We start from the raw sequence: 16,646 nt of genomic DNA, 5'->3' as shown, positions 1-16,646 counted from the left end.
TATAAATAAATAAATATCTTGTGTAAAATTGTATCGTATTTAATAGTGTTTTCCTAGTAAAATAATAACTATTTTATATACACCTCGCTTCGCATCAAGTATATTTTTGGCGCCGCTGCCGGAGACTTATCTTAAAAGCCGGAAGCGCAACGCTAACATAAAAAAAAAAAAAAAAGATTTTTAGTTACTTTTATTAAAAATTCGCTTTTGTAAAAATACGTTTTAATTATTCAAAAATATAAAAAGAAAAACAAAAATATATGTATTTTTAAGATTTTGTAAATATTTAAGTTTTATAAGTTTCTTTATTTCTATTTTAGTTTATAAAAATATAAGTTTTATTTTAAAATCTTTTAATTATTTAAAAAACAGAAAACAGAAAATAAAAAAAAAAAAAATAAAGAAAAACGCGTAAAAAGTAAAACCTGTCAACTGAATTCTGGATCCCCGCGACTCGCGGGATTTTCTTCTCTCTTTGCCGCGACTCGCGGAGGGCTTCTGACACACGGACAAAAACCCTAATCAAGCATTGATTACGGGTTATTTTTAATTATTATTATTATTAAAACCTAATTACTATTATTATTATTATTAGCTTTAATTTTACTTTTACTTTTTATTTATATATTTTAGTTAAATTAGTTTTATTAAATTGTAAAATTAATAGTTTTATAAAATAAATAATAAAAAAATAATATTTTTATAAAAATTGTACTTTTTACAACTTTTTGTATATTTTTATATTTTGTACCTTTTTAATCGTTGTAGCGTAATATTTGTATTTTTTTTAGCTCATATTTAATTTTAAACTTAGTTTTAGCTATAGTTATTTTTACTCCTATATTTTTAGGCTTTGCCGTAGAATTCCTTAAGTGCTTTTTCTTTAGACTAAGATTTAGGTGCTTTAGAATTTTGCGACGCCTTTTTAAGTTTTAGTTTCTTTTTAAGTTATTTCCATTTGGGATTTAGTTTTTCCTGTAAGCTTTAATATTTTTAGAGACCTTTTACTATGTACCAATTATCATTCCAATTAGTAATTTCAATTTGCGATTATAATTTTAAGTTAGTTGTAGTAATAAGGTTAAATTAGTTAAGTATTTTTAAGTTTTTATAAGTTTCTTTTATTTTTCCGTCACCTTTTATTTTTCAATCATTTTTTTTCTTTTTCGACCTTTTTCGACGAACTCTTTTTCTCTCTTATTTCTCGCCATTCTAGTTTTTAGGACTTAGAATTTTTTCTACTTCTTATCTAAATTTCTTAAAATTACGAAAATTTATTTTAAGTGGTTAAATTGATAGACATCAAAATTTTCTGGTTCGTAGTAATAGTTGGATTTGTACGTGGACCGGGTTATTGGAGCCAAACAGTCCTCAATTATATTGAGACCAAACGAATCCTGCCCCTCTGCTGCATCTTTTGGCTATTCGAAACGTGGGCAAAATCAGAAAAGTCTATTGATTGGATAACTTATTATAATTTTTCTTTCCTTTTTAAAAACTAATAGGATATTCAGTGAATGCACCGAGCAAGACGTTCATCACCTTTTGTACGTTCACCACCTGTAACTCGATCAAGACATCGTTTAACAAATATAACCGCCGTTGATTTTTCTTTAGAATCGTCATCCAGTCGACCAAGTACTTCAGTTCAAATTTCCGATAATCCATTTTTTGAACCCAACCTCACAATTGAGAATCCAGAAAATATTCAGGAACGGTTCATAGATCCTGAACCATTAAACTTTCCACCGGAACCACCAATCATTCAAACAGAGATTGTTGAGGAACGAACTATTAAATCAGAATCATTCAGTGATACCGATTCAACAAATTCAATTATGGAGAATCTGGAACCTTTAAGTATGGAAGACCGAATGAGAGCTAAACGCACTGGCCAAGGTCACGCAATTACTCATCCAGACATTAATGCGTCAGATTATGAAATCAAAGGACAAATTCTACACATGGTGACTAATCAATGCCAAATTAGTGGTGCGCCGAAGGAAGATCCAAATGAACATCTACGTACCTTTAATAGGATCTGCACACTATTTAAAATACGAGAAGTGGAGGATGAACATATATATCTCATGTTATTTCCCTGGACTTTAAAGGGAGAAGCCAAAGATTGGTTGGAATCGTTACCTGAAGGGGCGATTGATACATGGGACGTTTTAATTGACAAATTTCTTAAACAATTTTTTCCTGCATCTAAAGCCGTAAGACTTCAAGCAGAAATTGTTACGTTCACACAGAAACCAAATGAAACTCTATATGAGGCGTGGACAAGATATGGGAAGTTGTTAAGAGGATGTCCGCAACATGGTTTAGACACCTGTCAAATAGTACAAATATTCTACCAAGGATGCGACATCACTACAAGGAAAGATATAGATATAGCAGCTGGTGGTTCTATTATGAAGAAAACCGAAACTGATGCTTACAAAATTATTGATAATACTGCTTCCCACTCACATGAGTGGCACCAAGAAAAAGATATCATTAGATCATCTAAAGCAGCTAGAGCCGATTCTAGCCATGACTTAGATTCCATTTCCGCAAAGATAGATGCTGTGGAGAGACGAATGGAAAAGATGACTAAGGATATTCACTCAATACGAATTAGTTGTGAGCAGTGTGGAGGACCACATTTGACAAAAGATTGTCTAAGTATTGAATTAACAATGGAACAAAGAGAGAATATTTCATACATAAACCAAAGGCCTGGAAATAATTATCAGAATAATTATCAACCGCCAAGACCTATTTACAATCAAAACCAGAATTATAACCGAAATATTCCATACAACAACCAACAAGGTCCTAGCAATCAACAAGTATCCAATAATACTTACAATCAGCAAAGACCTAATTTTCAAAACAAACCACCACAACAAACCGATGATAAAAAGCCGAATTTAGAAGATATGATGACGAAGCTAGTTGAAACTCAAACGCAGTTTTTCACATCTCAAAAACAAACAAATGAACAAAATGCTCAAGCATTTAGAAATCAACAAGCTTCTATTCAAAATCTGGAACAAGAAGTAAGTAACCTAGCAAGGTTAATAGGTGAAAGAAAACCGGGAAGTTTACCTAGTGATACAAATGCTAACCCCCGGAATGAAACAGCTAAAGCTATTACCACAAGAAGTGGTACAACACTTAAACCACCTGAAATACCTGTAACTTCTGATGAAACTATTCCTACTCCACAAGTACCACAACCTGATCAAGATAAGGAAAAAGAACCGGTAGTTGAAAAGGTTAATGAAAATAACACAGTTAAGGATAAACCTTATGTTAAACCATACCAACCACCACTTCCTTATCCGAGTAAAATGAAGAAAGAGAAACTTGAAGCCGAGCAATCCAAATTTTTGGATATGTTTAAACAGATAAATGTAAATCTTCCCTTCATTGATGTGATTTCAGGAATGCCAAGGTATGCTAAATTCTTGAAAGATCTAATCACGAATAGAAAGAAAATGGAAGAACTCTCGGCTGTTACTATGAATGCAAATTGTTCAGCAGTGCTGTTGAATAAGATACCAGAAAAACTATCTGATCCAGGAAGTTTCACAATTCCATGTTTTCTGGGTAGTCTTAGTTCAATAGAAGCATTGGCAGATTTAGGTGCTAGTATAAATCTAATGCCGTATTCACTATACGCTAAACTAGACCTTGGAGAATTGAAACCAACCAGAATAAGCATACAACTAGCCGATAGATCAATAAAATATCCTAGAGGGATAATGGAGAACATGCTAGTTAAAGTTGGTACTTTAGTATTTCCAGTAGACTTTGTTGTTCTGGACATGGAAGAAGATTCTCAAGTTCCTCTCATATTAGGAAGACCATTCTTAAACACGGCTAAAGCAATGATAGACGTGTTCGGTAAGAAACTGACCCTAAGTATAGAGGATGAGAGTGTTACCTTTTCAGTTGATAGAGCAATGCAACAACCAAAATCTGCAGATGATACATGTTATTATATTCAAACTATAGATGCACATGCAGAATTATTAGAAGAATTTCCAGAATTACAAGGAACAGGAGAATGTTCTTTAGGAGAAGGTAATGAACCAATTGATGAAGCTGAAATGTTAGCTACACTTATAGCTAATGGATATGAACCAACAACAGAAGAAATTCAAATGCTAAAAGAAGAAGACAGATATCGATATAAATCATCGATAGAAGAACCTCCGAAATTAGAGTTAAAGCCACTTCCAAACCATTTGGAATACGCTTATTTACATGGTGAATCTGAATTACCTGTAATAATATCGTCTTCTCTTACTGAAAATGAGAAATCACAACTCATTTCTGTGTTGAAAGCTCATAAACCAGCCATTGCATGGAAGATTCATGATATTAAAGGAATAAGTCCTTCGTATTGCACACATAAAATCCTTATGGAAGAAGGTCATAAAACGTATGTGCAACGCCAACGAAGACTAAATCCTAATATGCAAGATGTAGTTAAGAAAGAGATTATTAAACTGCTAGATGCAGGTTTAATATATCCAATTTCTGATAGTCCATGGGTAAGCCCAGTTCAATGCGTGCCTAAGAAGGGTGGCATGACTGTCATCACAAATGAGAAAAATGAGCTTATTCCTACTAGGACTGTAACAGGATGGCGTGTATGTATTGATTATAGAAAATTAAATGACGCCACCAGAAAAGATCACTTTCCCTTACCTTTCATAGATCAAATGTTGGAAAGATTAGCCGGAAATAGTTACTATTGTTTCCTAGATGGATTTTCCGGATATTTTCAAATTCCAATAGCACCCGAAGATCAAGAGAAAACCACATTCACGTGCCCTTATGGTACGTTTGCTTACAAACGCATGCCATTTGGACTTTGTAACGCCCCTGCAACCTTTCAAAGGTGTATGATGGCGATTTTTCATGACATGATAGAAGAATGCATGGAAGTATTCATGGATGACTTTTCAGTCTTCGGTGATACATTTAAATCATGTCTAGTTAATCTGGAACGAATGCTAATTAGATGCGAAAAATCAAATCTAGTACTTAATTGGGAGAAATGCCATTTCATGGTTAAAGAAGGCATCGTTCTTGGACATAAAATTTCAAAAGAAGGAATTGAAGTGGATAGAGCTAAAGTAGATGTAATTGCTAAACTTCCACATCCCACAAATGTAAGAGGAGTTAGGAGTTTTCTAGGGCATGCCGGTTTTTACCGACGTTTCATAAAAGATTTTTCTAAAATTGCCACTCCTATGAATAAACTCCTAGAAAAGGATGCGCCATTCATCTTTTCAGATGAATGTATCAAATCTTTTAATATTCTTAAAGAAAAACTCATTAATGCGCCGATCATGATAACACCAAATTGGAATCTACCATTTGAACTAATGTGCGATGCAAGTGATTTTGCAATGGGAGCCGTTTTAGGACAAAGGATTGAAAAACGATTTCAACCTATATATTATGCTAGTAAGACGTTACAAGGAGCACAAACGAACTATACAACTACTGAAAAAGAACTCCTTGCTATTGTCTTTGCTTTTGACAAATTTCGATCATATCTAGTTCTAGCAAAAACGGTGGTCTATACCGACCATTCTGCTCTTAGATACCTATTTTCAAAACAAGATGCTAAACCAAGATTAATCCGTTGGATCTTACTCTTACAAGAGTTTGATATTGAAATCCGAGATAAAAAAGGAGCAGAAAATCTCGCCGCTGATCATCTTTCTCGTCTTGAAAATCCTGAGTTAGAAGTTCTGAATGAATCGGCCATACAAGACAACTTTCCTGATGAATATCTATTGAAGATAGATTATAAAGAAATCCCATGGTTTGCAGACTATGCAAACTACTTAGTTTGTGGATTCCTTGAAAAAGGATTATCGTACCAAAGACGAAAGAAATTCTTCAGTGATATAAAACACTATTTCTGGGAAGATCCACATCTGTTTAAAAGTTGTTCCGATGGAATAATACGCCGATGTGTATTTGGAGATGAAGCTAGTAAAATTTTAAACCATTGTCACACAGGACCAACAGGAGGGCATTATGGGCCTCAACTAACAGCAAGAAAAGTTTATGAAGCTGGATTCTATTGGCCTACAATTTACAAAGACGCACACCTTCTTTGCAAATCCTGTGATGCATGTCAAAGGGCCGGAAAAATAAGTCAACGTGATGAAATGCCACAAAATGTCATCCAAGTATGTGAAGTATTTGACATTTGGGGTATTGACTTTATGGGTCCATTTCCAAAATCTCATAATAATCTATATATACTCGTAGCCATTGATTATGAATCTAAATGGGCGGAAGCACAAGCTCTCCCAACTAACGATGCACGAGTTGTAGTCAACTTTTTAAAACGTCTTTTTGCAAGGTTTGGAACACCGAAAGCTTTAATAAGTGATCGGGGTACTCATTTCTGTAATAATCAACTTGAGAAAGTTCTTAAAAGATATGGAGTAACTCATAAAATCTCCACCGCATATCATCCACAAACAAGTGGACAAGTTGAAAATACCAACCGAGCTTTAAAACGTATTCTAGAGAAAACCGTAGGATCAAATCCGAAGGAATGGTCCATTAAATTGGAGGATGCACTCTGGGCTTTTAGAACAGCCTACAAAACTCCAATTGGAACCACACCTTTTAGACTTGTGTATGGAAAAGCATGTCATCTTCCAGTAGAAATTGAACACAAAGCATTTTGGGCTTTGAAGACATGTAATCTTGATTTACATGAAGCCGGACGTCTACGATTAAGTCAACTAAACGAATTAGAAGAATTAAGACATGAAGCATACGAAAATTCGTTAATCTATAAAGAAAGAACGAAGAAATGGCATGATAAAAGAATCAGAAGTTCAAAAGAATTTAAAGAAGGAGACAGAGTTCTTCTTTTCAATTCACGATTCAAGCTATTTCCTGGAAAATTGAAATCAAGATGGTCTGGACCATTCATAGTCAAAAGAGTTTTCCCATACGGAACGATAGAATTGATAAATTCAAATGGGATTGAATTTAAAGTTAATGGTCACAGAGTTAAACATTACATACAGGGTCCGATGGAAGTCGACAACGAAGTTAATCACAATTTCGACACCACAGCTAACTAAGTGTGGGGAGAATCAAGTCTTTAAAGGATAATATGTATTTCTGTTAGAGTTAGATTGTCTGTTTTCGTTAGTTCTCGAAAATGGAACACGTATGGTCTTTCCCTAGCAGACCCTAAAGAACTAGTCTTCTCCCCCCATTCTGAATTTTTATTTTTTTTAGGTTTTTACGAAATGAAGACTGCCTGTGAACTAAACCATGGTCTAATGCTACACGCTTTGATCACTAAACGTAATAATGACATACTACCGAGTGAATTAGTATCAGTAATCAGAGAAAGAATGGACGGAGTTAGAAAAGGATCCAGATGCGAAGATAATAAGTTACAATTTGGTAAAGGAAAATCAAAATCCGCAGCGAAAAGAAGAGCACGACACCTAGAACGATGTCACAAATGCGGAAAATGGTCACATGGAGGTAAATGTTCAAATAATCAAACCTATTCAAATACCGAATTTGTTACTTTATGCAGAGACGGACCGTTCATATGTTTAGAAGAAAAGACAATGAATGCTAGAGGTTACGCCTATGCAGCCATGGAAAACCAATTAAACCGACTATCTTATGAATATAATAGATCATATAACTAAGAAATCTATTTCACAGGTATGTCTGTATAGTTTTTATTTTTATTTTTATTTTTAACCTTTTGATAATAAACGCTAATTTGTTCGCTAAAAAGTATTAAATTGGTATTAAATAAAATTAGGTTTGGCGACCGAAATTATTGATATTGTTCAAAAATTTATTACATCACTGCGAAATTTAACGTTTATTCTTAAGGTATAAATATCTTTAATCAATCAACCCAAAATATTTCAAAAATTCGTCATGAGTTAAATTAGGTCTTGGAACCGAAATTACTTTACCGAAAAGAGGGGCGCATATTTTTGATAATATTTGATTGATTAAAGTGGGATAAAAAGACAAAAAGATTTTTAATTTTATTTTTACCATGTTTTTAAAATTAATATTTAAATCTTAAATTAATATTGTAAACTTTGTAAAAACAATATATTTAAAATTGTAAATATTTGAAAAATTAATATAAGTTTGATATGAATTTATAAATTTTTAAATTAAGTTTGGCGTGAATTTTTAATATGAAATTTTAATTTTATGCATTTCAAATTTTGAGTTTGGTGTGAAATTTTAATTTTTAATTTTTAATTTTGAATTTTATATTTAAGTTGTGTGAATTTAAAAACAAAAATTTACTTTATCTCATTAAGTTAAGAATATGATTTTTAAAATTCGTCGTAAGCTGAAGACTAGGTCTTTGAACCGAAATTGCTTTACCCGAGGGAGGGACGAGAACTTTTATTATCATTATTTTTAATCTTATTGATTTAAAGTATGCCAAAAACATTAAAAAACCCAAAAATCTTAGCTTTTAAAACAATCGCTACAAAAAGACAAATTTTAAAATTTTGTCGAGGGACGGACTAGGACATCGATCCGAAACGACCTCGTCCTAAATAACAAGGGAAACAAAATTTTAAAATTAATTTCTTAATTGTTTTATAAGTTAAAGATTATAAAAAAAAAAAAAAAAAAAAAAAAAAAAAAAAAAGAGGGTAAACTCCGCGACTCGCGGAGTTTGCAGTGCAAAACCTCCGCGACTCGCGGAGAGACCGGATTACAGAAAAAAAAAAATAAGAGCTGCAAACGATCAGTTCACTCCCACAAACAAAAACACAGAAAAATACTGCGAAAAAGAACCCGAAAAAACCCGAAAATCACCTCCAAAAATCTCAATTTTTAACCGTTAATCACCAAATTTTTTGCTAAAATCATGTTGAGAAGGATGATATCTAAGAATTACTCAAGAAAAACGGTAAATTTCTACACCTAAACACCATTTAATTCGAATTTTAGTGTTCTTGAGCTATTTTTCCCCAATTTGATTTTGATGCTTTTTAGTGTAATTAGACTTAAATTGTTTATGTATTATGCTTGTATAACCTAGATTGATGCTGTTTAACATGATTAGAAGCCTTAAACTTCAAATTTTGAATAATCTAGGGTTTGTGTTCTTGAGCAATTTGGGGCTTTTTGATATAAACAGGTTATGGCCGATTTTTGTCATGAATTGTTGCTAAATTGAGTAGTGTAACATGTCTAGGTAGTTAAATGATCCAAACTTTGAGCCTAAACATGATTTTGAGAATTAAAGTGGACTTTTTCAAGTCCAAAATTCATGAACTTGATTTTTGAAAGATAATGCCATTTGAGACTTGTTTATTTGCTAGTAATGATTATTTTGACATGTTATTTGAGTTGAATGCTTATGAACTTGGTGAAAATTTTCGTATATGCTTATTTGAAAAAGTGTAGATTTGATAAAAATGTGAAAATAAGCTTAAGTTTGATATAAATTGATAATGTCATTGTAATTATTTTGATTGATGATTTTGCTGACACTAATGCATATTTGGATGCACAAAATTTGTGTTTGATGTGTTTTGCAGAATGAAAGGGGTGAATCTTCATCTCAAGCCCGCCATGCTCCTGCTGAGAACTTGGAACAACAGGAGGTAGATAACTACTACAAGCAGGATGTACCTCATCCAGTCATGACCTTTTCAGATATGCACTTGGAACAGTTGCACCCGAACCTGAGATTTGACAGACTTTGGATAGATTATCCAAAATATCAACGGGGTTTGCATACTCTTCATTCCAAGGTTGTTGAGGTACCGAGGGTCATAGAATGGGGACCCTTAGAAGCTGTAGAATTGGCCGGGCCAATTAGGGAATTACTGGTACAGAGGTATGGTAATTCTTCTTTTAATGACTGGATATGTTTATTCACCATACGCAGACCTGTATATAAAGTATGGTGTGAAGAGTTGTTATGTAGTATAGAGTTGAATGATCGGGTAGCTAGTTTAACCGATCGTTCTTTTATTAGATCTTTGATTAGGCGGTTCGATGCGCCACATGTCTTTACTGGACATGGCTCAGGCTTTACGTATATATACGCCTGAGGAATTAGCGTCTGCCGATTGTAGAGGATTGATACTAAACGGTAGAAAAATAGATGAGAATTTTGATACACACGGTGTGTGGAGTCAAATGACAAGCCATCACCGTTTCAAAGGGGGAAACTACTCTTATTTGGATATAGATAGAGCCGAATTAAGAGTAATACATAGGTTTTTAGCTAATTCGATTACACAAAGGGGTAAAAACAAAGAAAAGGTAAATGAACAAGATTTGTTTTACCATATGTGTATTCGAGACCCACACAGCGCTGTAAGTATACCATATTGTGTGGGTTATTATTTATCAGCTATGGTTCGGGGGATGCGTCCACATAGCATAATAGGAGGTGGTATTTTTATTACTTTGATTGGTGAATATCTCGGTGTGGATATAAGTCGGGGGGGATTATTAGTAGAAGAGCCGGAACCCCGCGACACTATAGGTTTAAATGTATACCATGGTGCGAAAGTTTTGAAGCGGCGAAATAACGCCGCAGTACGATACAATGGTAGACATCCACAGGTAGAGAGAAACCAGGAACAAGGTAATGTAGGAGGGGGGAATGAGATGCAAGAAATGCATAGGTTTATAGCTTCTCAGGAATACGAAAATGCTAGACAGAGAGCATTTGAAGATTGGCAAGTTCATCAGAACCAGATCATAGCGCATTGCCAACATATAGGTAGAAACTATATTCCTACACCGAAACCCGTCTTCCCTCCTTGGTCGATAGAGATGCAGCCACCATATCCTACGTATGACCCTGCCGAAGCATTCTATAGCACTTATGGTTATGCGTGGAACCCCTATTGGTACCAATATCATCCTTAGTTTACTTATTTTTTTTTTATTTTGTAATTTGTATTTATTAATACATTTAATATTTTTGTTAATATTGTAATCATTTTTATAATTATCTAACTTTTATTCTTAGATTTTAATAATTTTTGAATGTGGGGTAATAAACCAAACTTCAAAAATATGTATATATGTTGCAGTTTATCTTATTTACACAACAGGGTAAAACAAAGAATTTTCAAAGACTGGCATTAAGTTCAGCAAAAGCAACTAATTTTGACGACAAGATGCAAAATATATGTGAAATAACAACAAGACGGGATGAACAAATGATGTGCACCATTTATCATTCAGCAAACAAACGCCAATATATTTGGAAACTTTGGTAAAAATTTAATCATTTTCACACAAATCACCCTCAATAATTTAAATTGTTACTGATTTCTTGCAAATGAGGGCATTGCAAGATCTTAAGTGTGGGAAGGGATTAAATTCTTTCGGATTTTAAAATTTTTATATTAAACACTTGGTTACCATTAAAAATACTAGTAAAGCAGTAGTTGTATTAGAATCTAGTGCTCTCTGATAAAAAAGAACAGCCCTAGTCTTATATACTGACTACCTAATTCTAGTAAAATTTTTTCAAAATTTTCAATTAAATGAATTAAAATCATGTTTATACATATTTATGAACGATAAAACTAGGTTTTAACACCGAAATTATTGTTACCTCGGAAAGGACATAAATTGAGAAACAAACTAAAATGTTAAAATTCATTTAAAATGGAATAGAGGACGATAAAAAGGAAAATAAAAGCCAAGTGTGGGAAAATTTACCAAATTATTTTAAACATATGTCACATATATCTGTAACAAATAACTGAAAATACTTTTGCTTTGGACTAAACTAAACTGTTTTACCCGATGAAAGAAAAGAAGAGATGGATCTACACGATGAATCAATTCCATCATTAAAAGGAAGTAAAGTCTTCCGAAAAAGAAACGCGCTTCTTGATTTAGGTCATGAAGTTGTCGTCCAGACCAGCTGTAGGTTGACGAAAAATCTAGAAAAGTCATCACTAAAATCAGCAGGAAATCCACGGACCTCAGCATCAAATAGGGTCGCCAAGTGGTCAGATTTATCCTAACCATGAGAAGGATTTATCTCGTACAATGGGGGGGCACCATGCAAATTAGCTGGATAAGACTAATGAATCAGATCCCCAGAAAGGATAATCTCCTTAAAGATTAAAAATCAGCTTTTAAGCCTGATATTACTCAATCCTTGAGATTGACCTTAAAGATTGAGAATTACAAACTCATGGAATTCGATGATATCTAAACTCGAGCTTAAACGAGAAAATATTTTGATCAAAATTATAAACCGATTTGTTTTCTGAAAACCCTATTTTCAATGCGTTCATTACCATTGAACGTAAAATCCTAGGAATTCACCTGGAATTCATTAGGTCACCTGAACCAAATCGGGTGTCAACCGTAAGAACGGTGGTTGCATAGCATGGTCAAAGACGGGACCTTGTGCCAGACCGAAAAATTATAAGGGTGAGCTTTACTATTGCTCCTACCAAGGATAGTAATTGCGTCCGACACGTTATAGACCATAATCAAAAGCATGTCACGGGACATTGCCTTAAACAGTTGCTTGTTCAACGCTTTCCTTTACAACCGGACGGTAGTTTGCCGAAAGGTAATATACGGAACAAGTAAACTGGACGTGTTGCTTTCCAAATACAAGGTTAGCAAGTGGGTGACACAAAACCGCAAGTTTTGAGCTAAAATTTTCAAATCTGAAACCCACCAAACCCACAAAAATATTTTGCAAACACCGGTAAAGGGTTATTCCGGAAAACTTATCTAGGGTAAAAACTAGATTTAATTTTCAAAAGATCAAATGTTTTCATAAAGATCCAATTTCCTTAATGGATCTAAATTTTTATAGTCATGTGGGACTGTAAACCATATCGTTACTACCATTGTTTATACCGCCGTATAGAAATCACTGATGTACAAAGTGTGAAGAATAAAAAAGTGATTCTAGTATTTCAAGACAATATTGCTTGAGGACAAGCAACGCTCAAGTGTGGGAATATTTGATAATGCTAAAAACGAACATATATTTCATAGCATTATTCCTCAAGAAAGACAAGCTTTTAGTTGCAATTGTTCTATTTACAAGAGATATTCGTTTAAATAATAAAAGGTGAAGACAAAAGACAGATTCGACGAATTGAAGACGCAAACGACCAAAAAGCTCAAAAGTACAAAAGACAATCAAAAAGGTTCCAATTATTGATAAGAAACGTCTCGAAATCACAAGAGTACAAGATTCAAAACGCAAAGTACAAGATATTAAATTGTACGCGAGGACGTTCGAAAATCCGGAACCGGGACCAGAGTCAACTCTTAACGCTCGACGCAACGGACTAAAAATTACAAGTTAACTATGTATATAAATATAATATAATATATAATTAATTATATTAATTATATATATATTATATATATATAATAAAAACCGTCGGAAGCAAGAAACTCCAAGGGTGTGAGCTGTAAATACCTCTCCGCGACTCGCGGAGTTTTAAGGGCATTTTGCCGCGAGTCGCGGAGCCCCAATTTTCAACTCTGGCTATAAAGCCAACCGAATTCTGATCAAATATCATCATCTTTTTTCTTCCTCTTCATACGTAAATATATTTATATTTATAATTTATATTTTAATTTTAATTATAATTCTAATAATAAGGGTATGTTAGCGAATGTTGTAAGGGTGTAAGTCGAAATTCTGTCCGTGTAACGCTACGCTATTTTTAATCATTGTAAGTTATGTTCAACCTTTTTATATTAATGTCTCGTAGCTAAGTTATTATTATGCTTATTTAAAATGAAGTAATCATGATGTTGGGCTAATTACTAAAATTGGGTAATTGGGCTTTGTACCATAATTGGGGTTTGGACAAAAGAACGACACTTGTGGAAACTAGACTATGGGCTATTAATGGGCTTTATATTTGTTTAACTAAATGAAAGTTTGTTAATGTTAATATAAAGATTTACAATTGGGCGTCCCTATAAATTACCATATACACTCGATCGGACACGATGGGCGGGGTATTTATATGTACGAATAATCGTTCATTTAACCGGACACGGGAATGGATTAATAGCCACTAGAATAATCAAAACAGGGGTGAAATTACATTCAAGGGTAATTGGTGTAATTGTTAACAAAGTAGTAAAACCTTGGTTTACACGCAGTCGATAACCTGGTGTATTCATTAAACAAAGTATTAAAACCTTGTTACAATTCGAATCCCCAATTAGTTGGAATATTTATCTTCGGGTATAATAATAATTTGACAAGGACACTTGCAATTTATAGTTATGACTGATGGACTGTTATGGACAAAAACCAGACGGACATATTAAATAATCCAGGACAAAGGACAATTAACCCATGGGCATAAAACTAAAATCAACACGTCAAACATCATGATTACGGAAGTTTAAATAAGCATAATTCTTTTATTTCATATTTAATTTCCTTTATTTTATATTTAATTGCACTTCTAATTATCGCACTTTTATTTATTGTTATTTTATTTTATCGCACTTTTAATTATCGTACTTTTTAATTATCGCAATTTTATTTTATCGCACTTTTATTATTCGCAATTTCATTATCGTTATTTACTTTACGCTTTAATTTTAGTCTTGTATTTATATTTTACATTAGGTTTTAACTGCGACTAAAGTTTTAAAATCGACAAACCGGTCATTAAACGGTAAAACCCCCCCTTTATAATAATAATATTACTTATATATATATTTGTATTTTTAAAAGTAAACTAATATAGCGTTGAGCTTTGTTTAAAGATTTCCCTGTGGAACGAACCGGACTTACTAAAAACTACACTACTGTACGATTAGGTACACTGCCTATAAGTGTTGTAGCAAGGTTTAAGTATATCCATTCTATAAATAAATAAATATCTTGTGTAAAATTGTATCGTATTTAATAGTGTTTTCCTAGTAAAATAATAACTATTTTATATACACCTCGCTTCGCATCACATACATAGAACCTTTGTAACTCATCAATTACAACAGAAACAATATTCATACCTTTAATTCGATCTTTGAATACCCGTTTGACTTTTTGAAAAAAATCTTTGACTTCGAAATCCGAAATCAATTGAATGAATTAAAGTCTGTAGTTTTGCAGGTAGTTCAATTACAAGATTCCTAATGTAACTACAATTTTAGATTTCTAAGAATGATTTGAATTTGGCTGTTGGTATGAACGGGTTGAAATAGAGGTAAATGGGTTTCTGACTCTTTCTGTTTTTCATTCGACAATAAATAAAAAAAACTGTGAAGGTGTTGGTGATTGATAAAAGTAGCAGTGGTTGGAAGGTGTACAAATCAACTGAATTTCTTCAATTAACCGTACGTGATACTCGTTTTTCCCAATCAGTCAAAAAACGAACAGGAGTTAACAAACAGATAAAGATAAAAACGAAATCAATTAGTTATCTGATTTGTACTATAGAATATGACATGAAAGAGACTGAAAACTGAATCACATATGTTATCTGTATATCTATATCCGTAATTTTGTATATATATATATATATACATTTTATATTTCTATATCTGTTTATTTTTAAATCTATATATATATATATATATTAATTCATATGTACATCAGTAATTTTATATGTATATCTTTACTTGTATACGCATTTATATATGTAAATCTATTATTTTATATATGTATATGTATTTATATGTGTCTGTGTTGATATAACTTTTTATATATGTATGTATATAAATTTCTTAAATTTTGATATTTAGTAAGTATAATTATATTAAGGTAATTAATAACACTAATAATAATAGTACTTGTAATAATATAGCAAATTGCATGTAAATTTTATGATATAAATATAATTGATAATGCTAAAAACAAACATATATTTCATAGCATTATTTCTCAAGAAAGACAAGCTTTTAGTTACAATTGTCCTATTTACAAGTGATATTCGCTTAAATAATAAAAGGTGAAGACAAAAGACAGATTCGACGAATTGAAGACGCAAACGACCAAAAAGCTCAAAAGTACAAAATACAATCAATGAGGTTCCAATTATTGATAAGAAACGTCTCAAAATTACAAGAGTACAAGATTCAAAACAAAAAGTACAAGATATTAAATTATACGCAAGGACGTTCGAAAATCCGGAATCGGGACCAGAGTCAACTCTCAACGCTCGACGCAACGGACTAAAAATTACAAGTCAACTATGCACATAAATATAATATAATATTTAAATAATTCTTATAATTATTTAATATATTCGGCAGAAGAAAACAACCAAATGTGAGCCTCCCCAGCTGGCCATGCGATCGCATGGCCTGGAAGGCATAAATCCATGCGATCGAATGAGCCCCAGTTCCAGCCCACATGCCTATAAAAATCGAGCTTTGGTGCACCACAAAATCCATCTATCTTTATCTTCTCCATTCATACGTAATATTTATATTTATAATTTATATTTTAATTTTAATTTTAATTATAATTCTAATAATAAGGGTATGTTAGCGAATGTTGTAAGGGTGTAAGTCGAAATTCTGTCCGTGTAACGCTACGCTATTTTTAATCATTGTAAGTTATGTTCAACCTTTTTAATTTAATGTCTCGTAGCTAAGTTATTATT

The sequence above is a fragment of the Rutidosis leptorrhynchoides genome, chromosome 1 (assembly GCF_046630445.1).
Source record: "Rutidosis leptorrhynchoides isolate AG116_Rl617_1_P2 chromosome 1, CSIRO_AGI_Rlap_v1, whole genome shotgun sequence".
NCBI classification, from domain to species: domain Eukaryota; kingdom Viridiplantae; phylum Streptophyta; class Magnoliopsida; order Asterales; family Asteraceae; genus Rutidosis; species Rutidosis leptorrhynchoides.
The sequence above is the reverse complement of the archived record's forward strand: the minus strand, read 5'-3'. Positions refer to the sequence as shown.